The sequence below is a fragment of the Ornithodoros turicata genome, chromosome 1 (assembly GCF_037126465.1).
Source record: "Ornithodoros turicata isolate Travis chromosome 1, ASM3712646v1, whole genome shotgun sequence".
Classification (NCBI taxonomy): Eukaryota; Metazoa; Arthropoda; class Arachnida; order Ixodida; family Argasidae; genus Ornithodoros; species Ornithodoros turicata.
The window spans coordinates 204,295,478-204,314,172 of NC_088201.1; the positions used below are offsets into that span (position 1 = coordinate 204,295,478).

General features: G+C 43.3%; 1 long non-coding RNA gene across 1 annotated transcript; it reads right to left on the minus strand.

Moving 5' to 3' along the window:
• Nucleotides 1-17,590: 17,590 nt before the first annotated feature.
• On the minus strand, nucleotides 17,591-18,350 carry LOC135375623 (uncharacterized). The gene is made up of 3 exons (XR_010417304.1): nucleotides 18,294-18,350; nucleotides 18,015-18,186; nucleotides 17,591-17,728 (listed from the first exon to the last, which is right to left on the minus strand). It is a non-coding gene; the product is annotated as an uncharacterized LOC135375623 (long non-coding RNA).
• Nucleotides 18,351-18,695: the final 345 nt, after the last annotated feature.

An 18,695-nucleotide genomic window follows, 5' to 3' on the forward strand; every position in this document is an offset into this window, starting at 1 on the left:
ACTTTGAATATGTGTTTCTGAAGTTCTGCAATATATGTCGTAGTTTGCTTTCCAACCTGTGCACAAGTGGAAGTATGAGAAAATACCAGAGATGCATTCGGGGTAGATGTGACGACTGGTCATTGGTGTGACGTCTTTGAATGTGCGTTTTGTCCGACATCATGTGAACTGATTATTCATGGGATATGGACTACAAGAAGAGAGGACGGAAAATGACTGAAGAGTTGATCGAGTATGCTTTTCTAAATTATAACTGTGGCGCATGTGATGTATTCACACTCGTAGAAGAAATAACATTGCTTCTTTTTGTACTTTTATATTGTGGAGTGCATACTTCTCCTAACTGTGTATCATCAATGGTAGCAGTAATACAGACAGTTTTGCTACACGTGCTTGTCTGTTTCTATTTCTGATTCTCAGTATACTATATGCAAATAATTAGTTTAGGCTGCTAACAGCTGAGACACCTTTGCAGTAGAAAGAAACCTGTGATATCTTGTTGTATTGTTGACTGGTTTGATTAGTCGCTAACATTAATGAGTACATCCCAAGCAGCCTTAGTACCGGAATAACGAGCAGACCGTGTTGGTTGAATGTTGCACATTCATGTATGCATGTCAGGATCCCTTCGTGGTGTTTTATGATGCTCGACTATTGAACATTATGCTGTTTCACGCATTCGATACTGTGAGGTACTTGGCTCCTCAGCGCCCTCACGAGGCTCTGAAAGCTGTGCATAATTTTGAACGCTTAGAGAAAAGCAAACAGGACAGCACTAACACCGTGTTCGTGCTGTGGTGCCGCGCTTGCACTATCCTGCTTTCACTCTCTCTCTCACACACACACGTCTACAGCTATGCACAGCTTTTAGTCCATTGTGAGGTTCCTAACGGACCAAATACATCACGGGATTTAACGCATGAGACATCATAATGTTCAACAGTGGAGCATCACAGAACACCAGGGATCCTGGTGTGCAACACCAGAGCGCACACATCAGAGGTCCTGGTGTGAAACACCAGAGGACAGACACCAGGAAATTCTGATGCTAACATCAGAGAAGAAAGCACCAGGAATGTCCCAAATCACAGCCACCAAAAACACCAGAATGATTCTAGTGCTTTTTTCAATAGGGAACACTGCTAAACAAGTCCAGACATGCCACGATGACGTCACAAATCAGGGGAAAAAGCACACGCATGCACGCACAGAGGACAACACATTAAACACACGGAGCGCTCTGGAATAATCGCAGCGTTACCGCACATCGCTACGAAGCTCAACGTCTAACACAAGACGGCAGCAACAAGATATTAGAGAAGGGTAAAAATTGCAACACTACTGAACAAGTCTAGACACGCGACATCGAATGCGAAAACACTGGTGATCGGGGAAAAGGCCTAAGCCTGCGGCGGATCATCATAGAGCATACACAACTTCATTTTTCTATTTTGCGTAAACTAAACGCGGTCTGCTTGGAAAACGACATACAAATTTTCTTAGGGAGCAGAGAAATATATAAATTTGTACTCCGTGCTCAGATACCAGCATTTCTGCTCAAAAACCTGCAAAATTAAGCTCTGCTTACTTCGTCAAGATATCGAACACCCAACAAAATCAAACAAACAACCCCACTTCCACTGGTAGAACACTATTCAGCTTTTACGCAGGAGGCTTTCTTCTACATAAAAAGTAGAGAAAATAAGAAAAGAGCAGCGAAATATTACACGCACTTTTGCTCGCATAGCTATAAGAGAAAAAAATAAATAAAAGAACGACGCACACGCTAATAAACTGTGACAAAGACACCCTTTTCTGCTATCAGATAATTATTGCATAATGCTAAATACTCATTTGCATTGGCCCTGCGTGAAGAAAGCACAGGACAGGGATACACAATCTATCTTAAGCGAGCGCAGAAAGTCACTTCTACTCGAACAGCTTAATACCATAAAGTCTGAATTTTTGCAAAGAAAATAAAGCCTGAACAGCGCTACGAAGGTGACAGACACATACGAACAAACAAACAAACACTTCTTCGAGTCTGTATTATCTTTTAAAAAATAACGAAAGCACACATAAAAAAAATCAAATCGGCTAGGTAGCCTACCAGACGGTGCGCCTTAAAGTTGGCTGCACGCAATGCGCGGAAGCATGCTGTGAAGCCAACTTGCGGTTTTGCTGGATGCACATGAAGTCCGATTCCAATTGGAAATCGCGCTAAGGACGTGCCAAACGTGGAATTTTCGCAAGATTAATCCCAATACCTGGAATTCTGTTCATTTTAGCAGGAATGCTGGCGCTTGTGCTCCATTATTCGAAATTTTCGAATATTCGAATTTCTCGATTATCAAATTTTCGAATACGAATAGGGTTCGAATATCAACAATATTCGAACAATATTCGAAATTTCGAATATTCGCACACCTCTAGTGAATACTGACACTCAACGATATATAACAAAAAACAAACAAATTCCATTCTCGTGAACTCTCCTCTGCCGAGCGGCTTTCTCCTGCTCTACCTGGGTGCTGACTTTTTCCCCCCTCACCTACATTCTGAGTAAAAGCAGTGACAGAAGAAAAGAACCCCGAAAAATTACACGCATTTGTGTCACAGGACAGGGATACACAAATTTCCTTAAGTGAGCAGGGAAAAGGCTTAAGTCGTACCGCTCAGGAATAATCGGAGAATCACCGCTTATAAAATAAAATAATCATTCCAGAATCGCTGGCTGCAAGCTTGCGTACCCAACAGAGCAGCGCGCTTCCATCAACACGGCTTGGGCTGACTTTACACACCCAAAGCCTTCTCTGAATACATTCTGCTGTCGCCGGAATAAAAGGTTTCTCGCCAGAGTACAACAATGTCAGCTCTGCTTCCGTTTCAGCGATAAAACAGTCCGGCTGCCCGAGGAAACCGGACCGCGCGCGTCTAAACCGCGAGGCCCGCGTTGCGCTCGCACGGGGAATCGCGCGCGTCGCGTCCCTAGAACGGGCCCGCGTGCGGCTCGCGTGGGGCGCGGTTCGGGCGCACTGTTTTATCTCTGAAACGGAAGCAGAGCTGACATTGTTGTACCCTGGCGAGAAATCTTTTATTCCGGCGACAGCAGAATGTATTCAGAGAAGGCTTTGGGTGTGTAAAGTCAGCCCAAGCCGTGTTGATGGAAGCGCGCTGCTCTGTTGGGTACGCAAGCTTGCAGCCAGCGATTCTGGAATGATTATTTTATTTTATTTTATTTGGAGTCATTATCGGCTCACCTATTTAGTGAAGACCTATGAACACAAGTTAAGTGGTTTGGTTTAAAAATGATGAGAGCTATAGTGTGTAGCGAATGATGTTCACATTTACGCGTCTGTATAACGATCGCTGCGTAGAAGCACGGCACCGTTTTCTTCGTAGCGAACATGCATTCCTTTCTTTCTTTATAGGTTCGCGCCGGCCGAGTGGCGATATCCTATTACATCCGGAACGAGGACCGATTGTCTTGCGTAAGCATACATGTCTGTGCCGTCTTTTTGCGATGGTAGGATAATTATTGACCTGAGGAATAATATGGATTTATGTGGTTGTGAAAATAGACTTTGTGTTTGTGAGTGTGAAAATGTTAGTGTGTCTGTGTGTGTGCGCGCGGGCGCGCGCGCTTTCCTGAACCAGGGATTCCACTTGACAAGTAAGTTCTTTGTGTGTGCCTTTTCATGTGACACGAGTGATACATCTATGTACTATTGCGTGGAATAGTGGTTTAAAAAATAAGGGTAGCAGCGCTTGCATTGCTATCTGTAGGATAGACCGAGAGCGTTTTTAATAGAATTACCTCGCGAACCTGGTGAAGTCTTCATTTTGGGCAGGCTATTTTATGAGAGTCGGTCCTGCTGCGATGCATTTGATACGCTTTCCTGAAGCAGCGTGCTTTGTTCTTGTAGTGTGGTTCACGTGTGTGTTTAAGTGTTTGTTTGTTTGTTAGTATGTGTCTGTCGCGTTCGTAGCGCTGTTCAAGCTTTAGTTGCTTTGCAAAAATTCAGACTTTATGGTATTAAGCTGTTCGAGTAGAAGTGATTTTCCCTGCTCGCTTAAGATAAATTGTGTATCCCTGTCCTGTGCTTTCTTCACGCAGGGACAATGCAAATGAGTATTTAGCATTATGCAATAATTATCTGATAGCAGAAATGGGTGCCTTTGTCACAGTTTATTAGCGTGTGCGTCGATATTTTATTTATTTATTTATTTTTTCTCTCTTATAGCTATGCGAGCAAAAGTGCGTGTAATATTTCGCTGCTCTTTTCTTATTTTATCTACTCTTTATGTAGAAGAAAGCCTCCTGCGTAAAAGCTGAATAGTGTTCTACCAGTGGAAGTGGGGTTGTTTGTTTGATTTTGTTGGGTGTTCGATATCTTGATGAAGTAAGCAGTGCTTAATTTGGAAGGTTTTTGAGCAGAAACGCTGGTATCTGAGCACGGAGTACAAATTTCTATATTTCTCTGCTCCCTAAGAAACTTTGTACGTCGTTTTCCAAGCAGACCGCGTTTAGTTTACGCAAAATAGAAAAATGAAGTTGTGTATGCTCTGTGATGATCCGCCGCAGGCTTGGGCCTTTTCCCCGATGAGCAGTGTGTTGTATGCGATGTCGCATGTCTGGACTTGTTCAGTAGTGTTGCAATTTTTACTCTTCGCTAATATATTGTTGCTGTCGTCTTGTGTTAGACGTTGAGCTTCGTAGCGACGTGCGGTAACGCTACGATTATTTCTGAGCGCTCCGTGTGTTTAATGCGTTGTCCTCTGTGCGTGCATGCGTGTGCTTTTTTTTTCCTGATTTGTGACGTCATCGTGGCATGTCTGGACTTGATTAGCAGTGTTGCAATTCTTCCCGCTGCTAGTATGTTGTTGGTGACATGTTGTGCCAGCCGCGTGGCGATGTGTGGTGACTTGAGGTCTTAAGCCTTTTCCCTGCTCACCTAAGGAAATTTGTGTATCCCTGTCCTGTGCTTTCTTTACGCAAGGGCAATGCGTCTGTGTATGTAGCACTATCAGATACCAGACATGAGTGACTTTTTCTTGGTTTATTGGCATATGCTTCAGTTTTTTGAAGGCAAGCACAAGTGCGCGCAATTTTTCTCTGCTCTCTTCCTCAGATCACCGATTTTACGAGGAAGACAGTCGCATGGTACAGCTGAGAAGAGGGTTTCTCTGATTGTTTGATAGATGTTGTTAGGAGCTCGGTATGTTGAGGAAGTCAGCTGTTAAAGGTATCCGTGAAGAAATGCTTGCATCTGAGCGCAGGATAGGAATTCCTGAAGCACGGCACCCTCAGTGTAAATTAATTATTTTGGATGCGAGTCCGCTTCCCTGAATGACAAGGCTGAAATGGGAAGAGAGAAAAAATTGGAGCGCTTCATTATTAGCGATCCAAGTAGTAGAGCAATTATAGTTTCCATAGAAAGTAGAATTTTAATGGGCTCCTAAAATTATAGTCTTGTAGTAGTAGTTTTTCTAAACTGCAATGCAATAATCATTATTATAGTATACGAATGTCATCATTGTTCCCGTATAGGCGTTCTGTCTTGTGCTTTGGCGTGCGCCCAATGGAACTTTGCTCCCGGCTTTCCCGCCTTTTTGCTCGCAATGCGCGAATGGAACTTTGCCCCCCCCCCCCCCCCGGCTTCCGCGCCTTTTTTCTCGCAGGTGTAGCCTCAGACAACGAATGTATGAGCATAGAAAGGGTCATGTATTACATAATCCTGGAGGTGATGTTGAGTGGTCTCACTTATTATTTTAAAAGAGCAGTGGTAGTTTACTGTAATTCTAATGACCATGATGAGCCTTTGGGGTGAAAATCGTTAATATGCAGGGTGCTTTTTTGTTGAATTTTAATGAGAGAATGAATGTCATTAAGAGTAGGACAAAGGAAATAATCTTGCGATTCAATGAATAATAGGAGTCTTTGCCGCTGTCTTCTTCTTCAGACAGGATGTGATGACGTCACGCAGTCTGTAGCAATGCATTGACCGTCACTGGAAAAAAAGTGTAGCAATAGAAAAATGGTGTGTATTGCCCTGGACGGATTTATGATGTGCACTGTTTTTGAATAAGAGGAGTACGTGTGCTTAGAAATAGTTTGATGCTGGTTTCCTTCTTTGTTTCTTTTCGCTTTTCCCCCCTTGTTGTATGTGCACTGACATGCCTGGGCTTGTTCTGATATGCTTTCCTTCTACATGTAGCTTTTTTTCTTTTTGTACAAGAAATATTCTTGACGATAGTGCTGCCTTGAATGGGAGTAGAGCTATTCTTAATAATTTTGCGATTCATTTAGTTAAGAGAGTAACCGCGAGGGGGACAGGTGTGTGACTTTATTCAGGAGGAACAAAGCGTCATTATTCACTTAGCTGCATGGCTCTCGGCTGGGATGGACATGTCTTGCTGAACCATTATTTTTTTCCCTGTACAGTAAGACTTTGGGAATGAAATGCTACAGTCTCCTCTTGTCTATGGTGCTCTTCTGCAATAGTTCCCTATGCAATCATTATAGTAGAATAAAGGAAATAATCTAGGGATAGTGATTCAATAAATAACAGGTCCCATGTCTAGAGCGTACGCGTCCTTGAGCCACGCACCTGCATGATGACGTCATACCACGAGACCATTGTTTCAGGTTGACCTTGTCTAGAGGAGCATTAGTGGAAAAAAACAGGGTAGCCCTGAAACAATAGGATGACGTCACGACCAATGAGAACGGCCTGCAGGGGGCGCAAGGATTCACTTCTCTCTTGGACACTGACGGGTCTGGACACGCAAATTTTGCTCCTGGCGTTGGCCGTCAGTGGAAGGACGTAGCTTCGGTGGGCTCTCTGTCTGCCTCTGATGGGGTGCGGATGTGTAGTTCGTCACTGGTGAATGGTGTTCGACGATGCAGGTGGATTTTGTGACGAGCGGATTTACAATGAGGGAATGCTGTGAACGGGAAAAATGATAGTGAGTGTCTTTTTCACTCTGTTCAAGTGTTTGTTTTCCTCTGTTGCCCAGCAGTCGTACAATTTGTCCTGGGGCTAGATTTTGAACTTTTCGCTATCCCGTAACGCTCGCTAAACGCTCGTGCTCCCCGGTTGACGGCCAATGCGCGTGACGGATGAACGCGCAAATTTTGAAAAATAGCTATAACGATCGTTATGTGCACATCAAGATTGAGCCCCTGACGTGTTCTGACATGCCCCGATATGCATGCTTTCCTGTGTTGACATTTTGTATTTTTTTTCTTTTTTGACAAGGAATATCGTTGTCTTGACGATAGTGCTGCCCTGAGTTCTGCGCTCCTGTTTACCCGTACTCTGTGTTGATTTGTTGAGTACCTAGTCCTCTTATTTGCCGTTGATGGAGTTACGTGTTAGGATATTTTGTTCTTTTGCAAGTCTCATTTAGTAAGACTTTGGAATTCCTACGATTAGCTTTCATGCATGGTGCTCTCCTGCAATAGTTTCCTATTCAATCGTTATAGAAGAATAAAGGAAATCGACCAAGAATGCCTACAATCTTCTCTTGACTCTGTAAAAAATTGGTGCGATTCTTGGCAGATGTCTATTAACACACAAAAAAGCGTCCACTTGAAGATAACAGCGAAAAAGAAAAATGTCTTTCCCTTCAAGTATTCCGTCAGTGGGCGGCCTCTACAGAAGGTCGGTAAACACAAGTACCTAGGTCTTACAATTAGCGAGGATCTGAAATGAGATCAACACATAGCTGAAGTCATTAGTAGTAGAAAGCTTTACATGCTGAGGAGAAATCTTAGTAATGCTGGTCGGCAGGTAAAGCTTATTGCTTACGAAACACTAGTACGTTCCATTATTGACTATGGGTCTCTCGTCTGGTTCCCAGAGATAGGAGCAAAAATAAAAGAACTTGAGCTAGTTCAAAGGAAAGCAATCCGGTTTGTAAATAACAAATATTCTCGTTTCAATTCTCCAACCCGTATGCTCCAAGAGGCAGGAATCTTGAGCCTCCATGCTAGAAACAAAATACAACGTCTTAAACTCCTTTGGTCCATACTTAATGACGAGACTTGTATTGCAAAACGCAAGTATCTAACATTATCTAACGTTGGTAGTCGTCGCACTAAGCACACTAAACACTTGGTGTAATACCGCTTTAGGACCAACTGCTTGCGGCATTCTTTTTTCCCCAAACCATTGATAACTGGAATGGCTTGCCACAGGTAGCTATTGACTGCGGCGCTCTCACTTCTTTTGTAGCATGCATCACTGAACTCCTTCGGGAGCCATGATTATGTCCATCCTTTCGTCTTGTATTCATTTTATTTTCAGTGCATTTATTTCCTCGTGCTACCTATTTAGTATATGGGCAGTGCACAGCCCTCGGTTGTTTTTGTAATTTAGAGATGTAGTTTAGTGTTGTATTTGTATGTCCCTCCTTCTATGGCGCTTGCGCCAGAAGTATTATAAATAAATAAATAAAAATAATCATGGGATAGTGATTCAATAAATAATAGGTCCCCTGTCTAGAGCGTACGCGTCCTTGAGCCACGCAGGTGCATGATGACGTCATACTGTGGCTTCATTGTAGATTGACCAAAGGAGCATTAGTGGGAAAAAAACAGGGTAGCCCTGAGACAATAGGATGACGTCACGACCAATGAGAACGGCCAGCAGGGGGCGCAGGAATGCTCTTCACTCTTAGCCTCTCGGAGGTGGTCGCCCCAGAGGGCGCTAGGAGCGCGTATGCGTATCGGCCGCGGAGCGGCGCCCCAGTCAGTTTCTCTCCGGCTGTCGCGGAAAGCAGACGTGCGCTCCCCGCGCTCGCTCAGTTTTGTTCCCGCTTTGTTTGCGATTTTCGTGCCAGTGCACGTCGGGTGCTGGTTGCTGATGTCTGGGGATCCCCGCCATTTTCTATCTTCTTCTGCCTTGGGAACGGGAGTAGCGCTGGCGTGATTCTTAATAATTTTGTTGTGAGATTAGTTGAGAAAGTAATCGCTAGGGGGTGCAGCTGCGGGGCTTTATACAGGACAAAAAAGCATTACGAGTCAGTTTCTGCCTGCCTCTCGGATGGAGCAGTCGCATGGCTCTGCGCTCCTGTTCTGGTGGGCTCATTTGTTGTGTAACTAATACTTTTTGTTGTTAGCTATTGATGGTTTGCATACTCTTGCTTTGCCAGCCTCTGTATTATGAGTGTTTTTCTCCTTGCATGTCCAGAGCTGTCCTAACTTGCCCAGACATGCCGTGATGATGTCACAGCTGACGTCACAGGATGTCCGGAACTGGTGGTCATAGCTGCGATGCTTTGCAACCTGCTTCTGTGCTCCGTCGCCCAGCGACGGTCAGCGGCCTTTCCGGGCCGCTTTCTTCAAGATGGCGTCGTTGATCTTCAACTAAACTCCTTCCCTCCACTCTCTCTCTATCTATTTTTTTATTTTTTATGGACTCTCGTAGTGCACAACGCTCGGGTGGTCTGGACACGAGTTAGACGTTCTCGAATTAGTTTGATGACTCATTGGATGATGCTGATTAATGTGGGGGGTCCCAATTAGCTCTAATTGCTAATTAATGGCGTCCAGAAGCCTTGTAGCGTTGTGCACTGTGAGAGTCCAGTACTTACTACTTCTGTCACCTTCGTAGCGCTGTTCAGGCTTTATTTTCTTTGCAAAAATTCAGACTTTATGGTATTAAGCTGTTCGAGTAGAAGTGACTTTCTGCGCTCGCTTAAGATAGATTGTGTATCCCTGTCCTGTGCTTTCTTCACGCAGGGCCAATGCAAATGAGTATTTAGCATTATGCAATAATTATCTGATAGCAGAAAAGGGTGTCTTTGTCACAGTTTATTAGCGTGTGCGTCGTTCTTTTATTTATTTTTTTCTCTTATAGCTATGCGAGCAAAAGTGCGTGTAATATTTCGCTGCTCTTTTCTTATTTTCTCTACTTTTTATGTAGAAGAAAGCCTCCTGCGTAAAAGCTGAATAGTGTTCTACCAGTGGAAGTGGGGTTGTTTGTTTGATTTTGTTGGGTGTTCGATATCTTGACGAAGTAAGCAGAGCTTAATTTTGCAGGTTTTTGAGCAGAAATGCTGGTATCTGAGCACGGAGTACAAATTTATATATTTCTCTGCTCCCTAAGAAAATTTGTACGTCGTTTTCCAAGCAGACCGCATTTAGTTTACGCAAAATAGAAAAATGAAGTTGTGTATGCTCTATGATGATCCGCCGCAGGCTTAGGCCTTTTCCCCGATCACCAGTGTTTTGGCATTCGATGTCGCGTGTCTAGACTTGTTCAGTAGTGTTGCAATTTTTACCCTTCGCTAATATCTTGTTGCTGCCGTCTTGTGTTAGACGTTGAGCTTCGTAGCGATGTGCGGTAACGCTACGATTATTCCAGAGCGCTCCGTGTGTTTAATGCGTTGTCCTCTGTGCGTGCATGCGTGTGCTTTTTCCCCTGATTTGTGACGTCATCGTATCATGTCTGGACTTGTTTAGCAGTGTTGCAGTTCTTCCCGCCGCTAGTATGTTGTTGGTGTCATGTTGTGCTAGCCGCGTGGCGATGTGTGGTGACTTGAGGTCTTAAGCCTTTTCCCTGCTCACCTAAGGATATTTGTGTATCCCTGTCCTGTGCTTTCTTTACGCAAGGGCAATGCGTCTGTGTATGTGGCACTACCAGATACCAGACATGAGTGTCTTTTTCTTGGTTTATTGGCATATGCTTCAGGTTTTTTAAAGGGTCTCTGACCAGAACCTGGTCAATGTCTTCGTTTGTATGCATAACGAACCTACATGGTGCCTTTAAGTTACAACTGAAACGTTTCGTCTCTGCGGAGTCGCGAACTATTTCAAACAAGGAGCCGAAAAGCGGTTTCGATTTCTGCCCTCAACTCATGCGATCAGCGCAAAACTCTAGCTATTATGCAGTGGATGGCAGTGGTTTTCCCATGTGTATGACGTCAAACGCCCGTGGCGCTTATTGGAGCAAAGTTCGCACCGGAACTTCCGGTGATCCTCGCATTGCTTGGCGCTTTTCAACATGGACGTCGAAGGAAGCGTAGCAGAATCAACAGCACTAGTGCTTTTCAGCGATCTTTCTACCACCGAGAAGGAAGTTTTGTTGCGTGCAGCAGAGTTCGGAAGCCTTGCTTTTGAAATGTCGCCGGGACCGCGAGTTCAGCATGAAGACGAAGTTTCACAGGCATCGGGCACGCAAGAAGTAGGCAGTCTTACCCGCTTGGCTTCGACAAACTGGTAAATGGGGTTTTAGCATTCATTATGATGGAGCACATGAACTGTTTGTATAGATTTCTTGTTTGTGTGAGCTGTTCTTTTTTTTTTTTAAGGTGTCAGTGTGGTTCATGCATCACAATGCCAACAGAGGTAGAGTGTTTATGCTGCAAGGAGCTCTGGAGCACAGCTGAGGAGTTGCAGTACGACTGTATAACAACCCATGAGGATTTCAAACTCTTGTGCCTCAATACAACAGTCCTCAAAGTAGCGTACTTTGAACTTCGAGGGCAGCACGAACCCATGAGCGCTCATATTCACAAGTAAGTAGCATATCTCATGCACAATCATGTTGGTTGGTTTCAATACAAAAACTATTATTCTGAGCTTATCGTTATCGTCATTGGTCATTACATTTTCGTAAAGATAGTAGCCGAAGCAATGCCACATAGTAGCGTCGTAGTACCTTTAACTTTGTTCAAGGTCTCCAATGTCTTATACAGGAGATACAGGTACACCGCATACCGGCAGTTTGCGAGGTGGGTGTGGCACAAACTCGGAAAAAACAAAATAATGGTTATGCCAGCCTGTGCAGTGAATAGGATACGAGAAGCCTTCCCCACAGAAACTACTACAGGATTTAAATACCCAAGATACTAGGTGGAGGTACGTCTCATCATATTTTTCCTCATTTCGTTCAAGATTCATATTTACGGAAAAGTGGGCTTGGTATGGAGAGCTTGTGTTTATAAGTCAGTTAGTCCAGTACAGAATGTTCATTCGTACCTATGTGTGAATATTCAGACAATAAAGGCATTTGATGAATCTCTCAAGCACTTTCAAACTAATTTAAATTATGTATCCTGCATGCAAATTTCATAACCGTTTTAAATATTTGTAACTCGAGTTGTCCAATATGTGAATACAGAAGCTGATTGGCACATTAGCAGTACATTGTTTGGAATTCATGTTTTAGCATGACAAAACACAAGAGCACATTTTTCAACACTTTTGTGAACCCCAGTTTCAATATTCATTTTGCATAGTGAACATAGTGACTTTGCATAGTGAGAGATGGGGCTCTTTAATGTGAGTGGAGACAGAAAGTGTGGTATATATCTTCGTAACAGCAACACGTTGCATGGAATGGGGGCAGATACAGTTACAGACATAGATACAGGCAGTCTATGTTCACAGACCCCCTGAGATCTTAGAATTAGAAGAAATTAACTTTCACTTTCTTATAAATACCTTTCGTTTGTAGAGCTATTTATGCTCATGGCCTCTATCGCGCAAACTGGAGCATAGCTGTAACCACACCCAAGCAGCAAAATGTACTGAAAGTCGAGTGCAATAGGGGTGGACGGGTAGGTGGAAGGCCTTGAACAGACTTGTGAAACTAAAGAACATTGATAGGACACATCCCGCCCCTACTGCACTCTGACTTTCAGTACATTGCGCTGCTTGGGCAGAATATCGTCTGCTGTGCACATTTCTTAGTGAGCAGCCTGTATTGTTTATGACAATGTTCCTCAGGATTGTAAAGTGTGTGAAAGAGGAAAGTGCAGGAAGACTGCAGAGACAACAGGGAATTTAAAAACAAGTAGAGCATGTGAACGGTAGTGTGTTGAGATGAGGTCGACGGAGTGTGAGACTGTTACAAGAGTGGAATGTGCTGTGTGTTGTGCATCTGGTCACCACAAGTCCCTGACACCGAACATCAACTCATCAGCTGGTTTTGCAAGGGTAGAGTTACCTCGGACTCTGAACTCCACCAGCAACACAGCTCGGATATTGAAATCCAATCCTCTTCTGACACGTTTGCCCACCCATTCACTTAGCATGTTGTTAAGCGTTGTTCAAACTGAAACAGTCTTATTGTTCCCAAATAGTAGGTCATTGTAGGTCATTTTAGGTTTAATCACCTCAAGTATTGTATGATTGTTAGACACCAGTACATTAGATTGTTGTACGCAAGTAAATGAGATTGTTTTAAGAGTACCCTGTGACTGAATGCTACTTCATTCTGCTCCGTCCACCAGGGGTGCTCACTACACACCAGTTGACCGTTGAAAACCTCAGTTTTTCTTTTGTGTGCAAAGTGTGGGGTCAGTGGGAGTAGGCTATATCCCTTGCGAAAGCAAGCTTTGTGCCTTTGGCCGTGCAAATATTTTCAATTCCCCGAGTTTGTGGGTGAGAAGCATTTTGTAGTCAAACATGTTGTAGCATGAAATGTGGTTCATATAGTTTATTGTGGCACTCAGATGATATCTCCATCCTATGTTTACAGAAACTGTTCCAAAATAGCATACATGATGCCCCGTCATGCATTATTGTACTTTGGGGAAAAATAATGTTTCACCTGAGACAGAAGGCAGTATTGGTGACAGTGTCTGGCACATGTTACATTAGCAGCTATTCTTAAAATGTTGTAAAATAATATGCATAAAAGATGTTCCAAATGTGAAACTATGACGAAGTTCTCTTGTTTGAGTTCGAGATTTCTAATGTGCACGAGCTCTATCCAGCAACCCCCTGTATGCAGCTCCCTGCTTGCTCACTATGAGGCACGTTTTATGTGCAGAAGTACATCGGATGCTGTTATTGTACAAGCAGAACTCTCTGTGGAGCCTGGGCACTGCAGAGTACATTTGCAGGAACTCACAGCTATTAGACATAAAACCAGCATAACAAATATGTAAATACCTCAAACAGCTATTTTATATAATAACTAGGACACAGACAATCTTGCAAACTAAATATCTCAGAAATATGCACAATTATAATTTCATGCAATGCTTGGAGTAGCAGGGAGAAGCAACAGAATGAGAACAAGTGGGGAATGCTTAGGCACGTTCCTGATACAGCTCCCTTGTGCTTGAGTTTATATTTGTTGCTGTATGTCGTCATTTCAGTGCATGTTACGGAACCCTCACTTGGCAAAAATAATCCGCTGACTTGACCTCTGTGGCATTGCTCATGGCCATAGTTGTTTTGTGGCATAGATCCCTGGCTTAGTGTTTGTGATGTAGGTAGGGATTGAGCACTGCAGACCAACGGGATTTTGGATTCTGATAAGGCAGCAAATTCCAAATGCATCTACCTTACTCAGCAGATGAAGATTAAATATTGATTTACAGGAGTGTGTTGTATTAGATCTGCACTTCTGATCAGATAATTGTGTAGAATCTGACTGCTATAACTAAATTTACCGTAATGAAGATTCACTACAGGTTGATAAGTAGTACTAAACCAGCTCTTGTGGCTGTCTCTAATCTTCAGTTGCCCCAGTGCGTGAACCAACCGGATGAACGTGGAAGTGACAGCCAGATAGCTGATCTAAAGGGTGCACTGGTGCCCGCTTCGTGCAAGAAATATGTAAACAAATTAATCAATTAAAGGGGCCGTAAACAGGTATACAAAGTGTGCACTTCACTGCGTTATATTATTGCAACTCAGGAAGTGAAAGCTCCTTGCAATTGTAACGCTCAAAATCAAAAGGCGCTTGCATACGGATGAAATACTCACTGCACTCTTTTGCTTTTTAGCTCCGGCCTGCGCTCTAACTTTATGCCATTCTGATGTGGCGCTTTCCTCACCAATTACGGTCAAGGGTTCCACGTGTGATTTTATTTCACTTGTGAAAATGTGCTAGATGAATGTGTGTCTTATTGTATTCAAAATCTGAACAGTTACAACCTCAAGCTGGAAAAAAATCCGTTCAATTTAGATATCGCACGCGAACTATGTTTTCCGTGCAGCAGCAAGCAGCACACAGTGAGCGTGAATGAATATCTGGCGATACAGTTCTGAAATCTTAGGTAGGTGTGCGATTGGTCTTCTTCGAATGGTTCCGACGACTGGGTTGCCTTACTTTGGCTTGAGCCATGCGGCTTCGCATCACCAGCTCGCGTGGCACAGTGGTTTTGGCGTGGGTTTGGCATGGCACATGATTTTATAGTGTTACAGTTCCTTAGCCCTTCGGAAAGTGGATTTTGTAGAACAATTAAACGAGGGAACACTGCCACAGTACCCGAGACAGTACGAAGGCTAAGTGCTCGTACTTCCTGACACATATGGTTTCAATTTGAGCACTCATGAGGCATGAGATGCACATGCCATATATATCATACTTACTTCAGCAGACTTTGCGAAGCTTTGCTTGAAAAACTGGGTACTAAAAATTCAAATAGTTTCGTATACTTCATGGTGAAATATTTTGTGGTGATGTGCTCACTGATGATGATCTTCTCCAAACTTGTGAGCCTTTACACCCACCATAACACATCATGAGACAAGCGTCCCTCTGTGTTGTGTATGGTAGACTTCATTAGCGGGATGAACTACCCTGAGTCAACATGTTCCATACAGCCTGCGTTTTGTGCATCTCCTCATTTCTACATTTACATCGTGAATTTCCTGCACTTTTCTTTTTATAAACTGCACATATTTGTATCTGCTACTGAACGTGACTCTAAAAGGTGGGAGTACATTTACTGGAACATGCAATGCCTAGAGCACAGTGTTGACCACGAGGTTACAGAAGTTGAAGACTTTAGTGACGGAATATTGTAAACAGTGCAAGGTAGGCTCAAGTTTGGGGGCACTCAGGGTGGAGGTGACTTGCAGAATGGAGTTATGGTATTTCGAACACTGAAAATATGTTTCAGATAGCATTCGAACATCATGAATATTCTGTTCAAAATTTCCATTATTTGCACAGTTTTAGTTAACAGCAGAAATATGGAAATGTAATGTGGAAGGGGGCATATGGCCATGTGCATACACCACTGCCCAAAGAAGCATTAGTGTCCTGAAGAACATGGCTTTTGTATGTTTCTACGCCATAGTAATTGATTTAGATGATACAAGCTAATACTAAAGCATTGATTCCTTTGCATCACTTCATCATCTCTTTGTTCTTTCTGTGTATATGTGTACTGGGGTAGCCAGTTCGACTTCGGCAAAGCTCACATCCCTATTTTTTCCTTTATCACATCATGTAACTTAACTTGATTATCACCAGAGTGCTAAGTTATCAACTTCAACAGATTATACGATAGTGGTTTAAATTTCCAACTCTAGCAGTAAAATACTGAATTGTAGCAAAAGCAGCTCTGCCACTGCAGAAAGCTCTCTAATACGACAAGCTGAGAGGAAGAAAAGTAGGGAAGCCTCACTAATACTCAATAAGTGATCTGTTTTATGAAGGAACTGTACCAAAATGTAGCACCCGGTGCCAATTTCCTGTAGTGGTTGTTCGGGAAATTCAGGTTAAATAGGCAGTGGAAACCTGGAATTGGCAAGGAGATTCAAGGTTGCCTGTTGGTTTGACACCTGATGTCAGTGAAATATGCAACGGCCGTAATTCTCCTAAACCATGCGTAAGGCCCTTCTTTTTCTGCTGCGGCAAATCCTGAATTCCGCAGCAGGGAACTATGAGTTCTGCATTTTTCCGCGGTAGAAGGCAAATTGCCCTAGTTCAGACAGAAAATACTCTCTGTTAGCACTTAGTGTGGAGGAACATGGTTACAACTCCAAAAGCTGTTGTGACATAGCATAACAAGATACATTGTGCTTTCTTCTGAGAGGGAGTGACGTTTGTCACTGACTATCAAATTGTACTTGCTAAGTGGCATCTCTGCATGTACAGAGTTTACTGTTGCACAGAGGTACTTGACAGCTATGGACACCAAAGCAGGGGTCAGTGTTTGCATTCCACTCCAGAATCCCAGAGAGTTGAGGGTTAGAGAGAGAAGTTAGAGGTTAGAGGGAGGAGGGTTTTTCCAGCACACAGATGGGGCCATATCACGGCCTGGTGGCCTTATCTGGTTGGCACATCTACACTGTAATGCGAGCCGACCCGGTGCGAGCAAAGTCCGTTCATCTCGCGCATAAACTGAGTTAAGCACGCGGTTTCTGCAAAATTCTGCGCAAAACCTCATATTCCGCGGCAGACCTACAATTCTGCAAATTTTTGCAGAATCGCGGAATCGCAGAAAAAGAAGGGCCTTAACCAGGCGTATCTCATTTCATAATCATGCATACTTTTCTCAGTGCACAGATTGGATTGCCTTCATTGACTGGCTGCTGGCTCTGAGTGGTGCAGAAAACGGCTTTTGTGGGCCTCAATGATGGCTTCCCTTGGCTGACGTGGGTGGGAGTCACTCATTGGGCGGGTTGCAATTGGGGTTGTGTCCTCCAGCGCTTTCTTGAATGATGGCAGTGATGAACATCTCTGCAGCGTTTTTTCAAAAAGGACATCAACGTAGCCTGCAAAGGCAAAACATTCTATTTCTTTGCCAATAAGTAAACTTGTGAAGAAAAAAAAAAAAAATGTCGCGGATAAGTACGCATTGCAGGTATGCACACTCACGGAATGTTGCATCTTCTTTCACAGAGCAGGCAACAACATGCCCTCCTCTCCCTTTTGGCACTTTCAGTTTCCACCTCTCTTCATCGGTTAGAGTTCTTGCTTGCTTGCGACAGGAATTTTCATTGAAATGTAGCACCGCAAGACAAGTTCTGATTGATAGAAAAGTGCATGGTGTTGTGTCAGAGTAATATTACTACCTTTCCATTCAATAAATGTATATTCCCCCCTCCCTAATATTACTATTCTGTACATATTATTTGTAGAAAATATTCTTGGGAAATAAATGCTGCATCGGTTACGTGAAATTTCATACCAAAACATGAGAAAGGGTATAATACGTTATATGTAATGCTAGATTAGAATAGCCCGATAACATCTAAACTCAACCAGTTTGGAGGTTTCGCTTTTTGAGGTGAATGAGAATCTCCAACATACCTTTCATACATTCCTTCAGGAGAAAAAGCCACAGACTTTGATGCAAAGGTATTCAGCACGCTGTGGTAGGACTCCAGCCCGTATGTTTGTGTTGTAGGGGACAGTTGCCCAATGTCTTTCATGAGCAGCGGAGCAGTCACAACAGCCTTGAATTTCACATGTGCTGGAGAATCTAAAACAACAAAGAAATTGTCTGTCTTCTTTGCTGTACTACTACAACGTAGGATACAGTTTTCTTCTTCAAAGTATTAATTTTGAAAAATAGTGTAGGTACTGTACCACGTTTGAGCCATGCAGATTCTTGGTTGGGCTGGTGAAGGCAGCGAGGGTAGTTCGGTACATGGCCCTCGTGCACATCCACTACGTGGTTTACTGAGCTTCTCCACATTTCTAAGAGCAAGCCAGCATTGCCTCCACTTACAGCTGCACACCAGTACATGTGATTCACTGCTGCGGGGATCCACAATTTCAGGTCCCTTGTGGCTGCACTGTTACTTGCTGCTACAAGTTTCTTCTTAACACCTGAGATGCCACAATAAATGTATGTTGCATAAGGTACAATCATGACATAAATTTGACACTATATGTAGCTAGCATTGCTAATCATGTGTACCATAAAAAGTTCAAGAAAAGTCCTTTTGTTTCATACCCTTTGCGACGTGCCACACATCAAAGTAATGC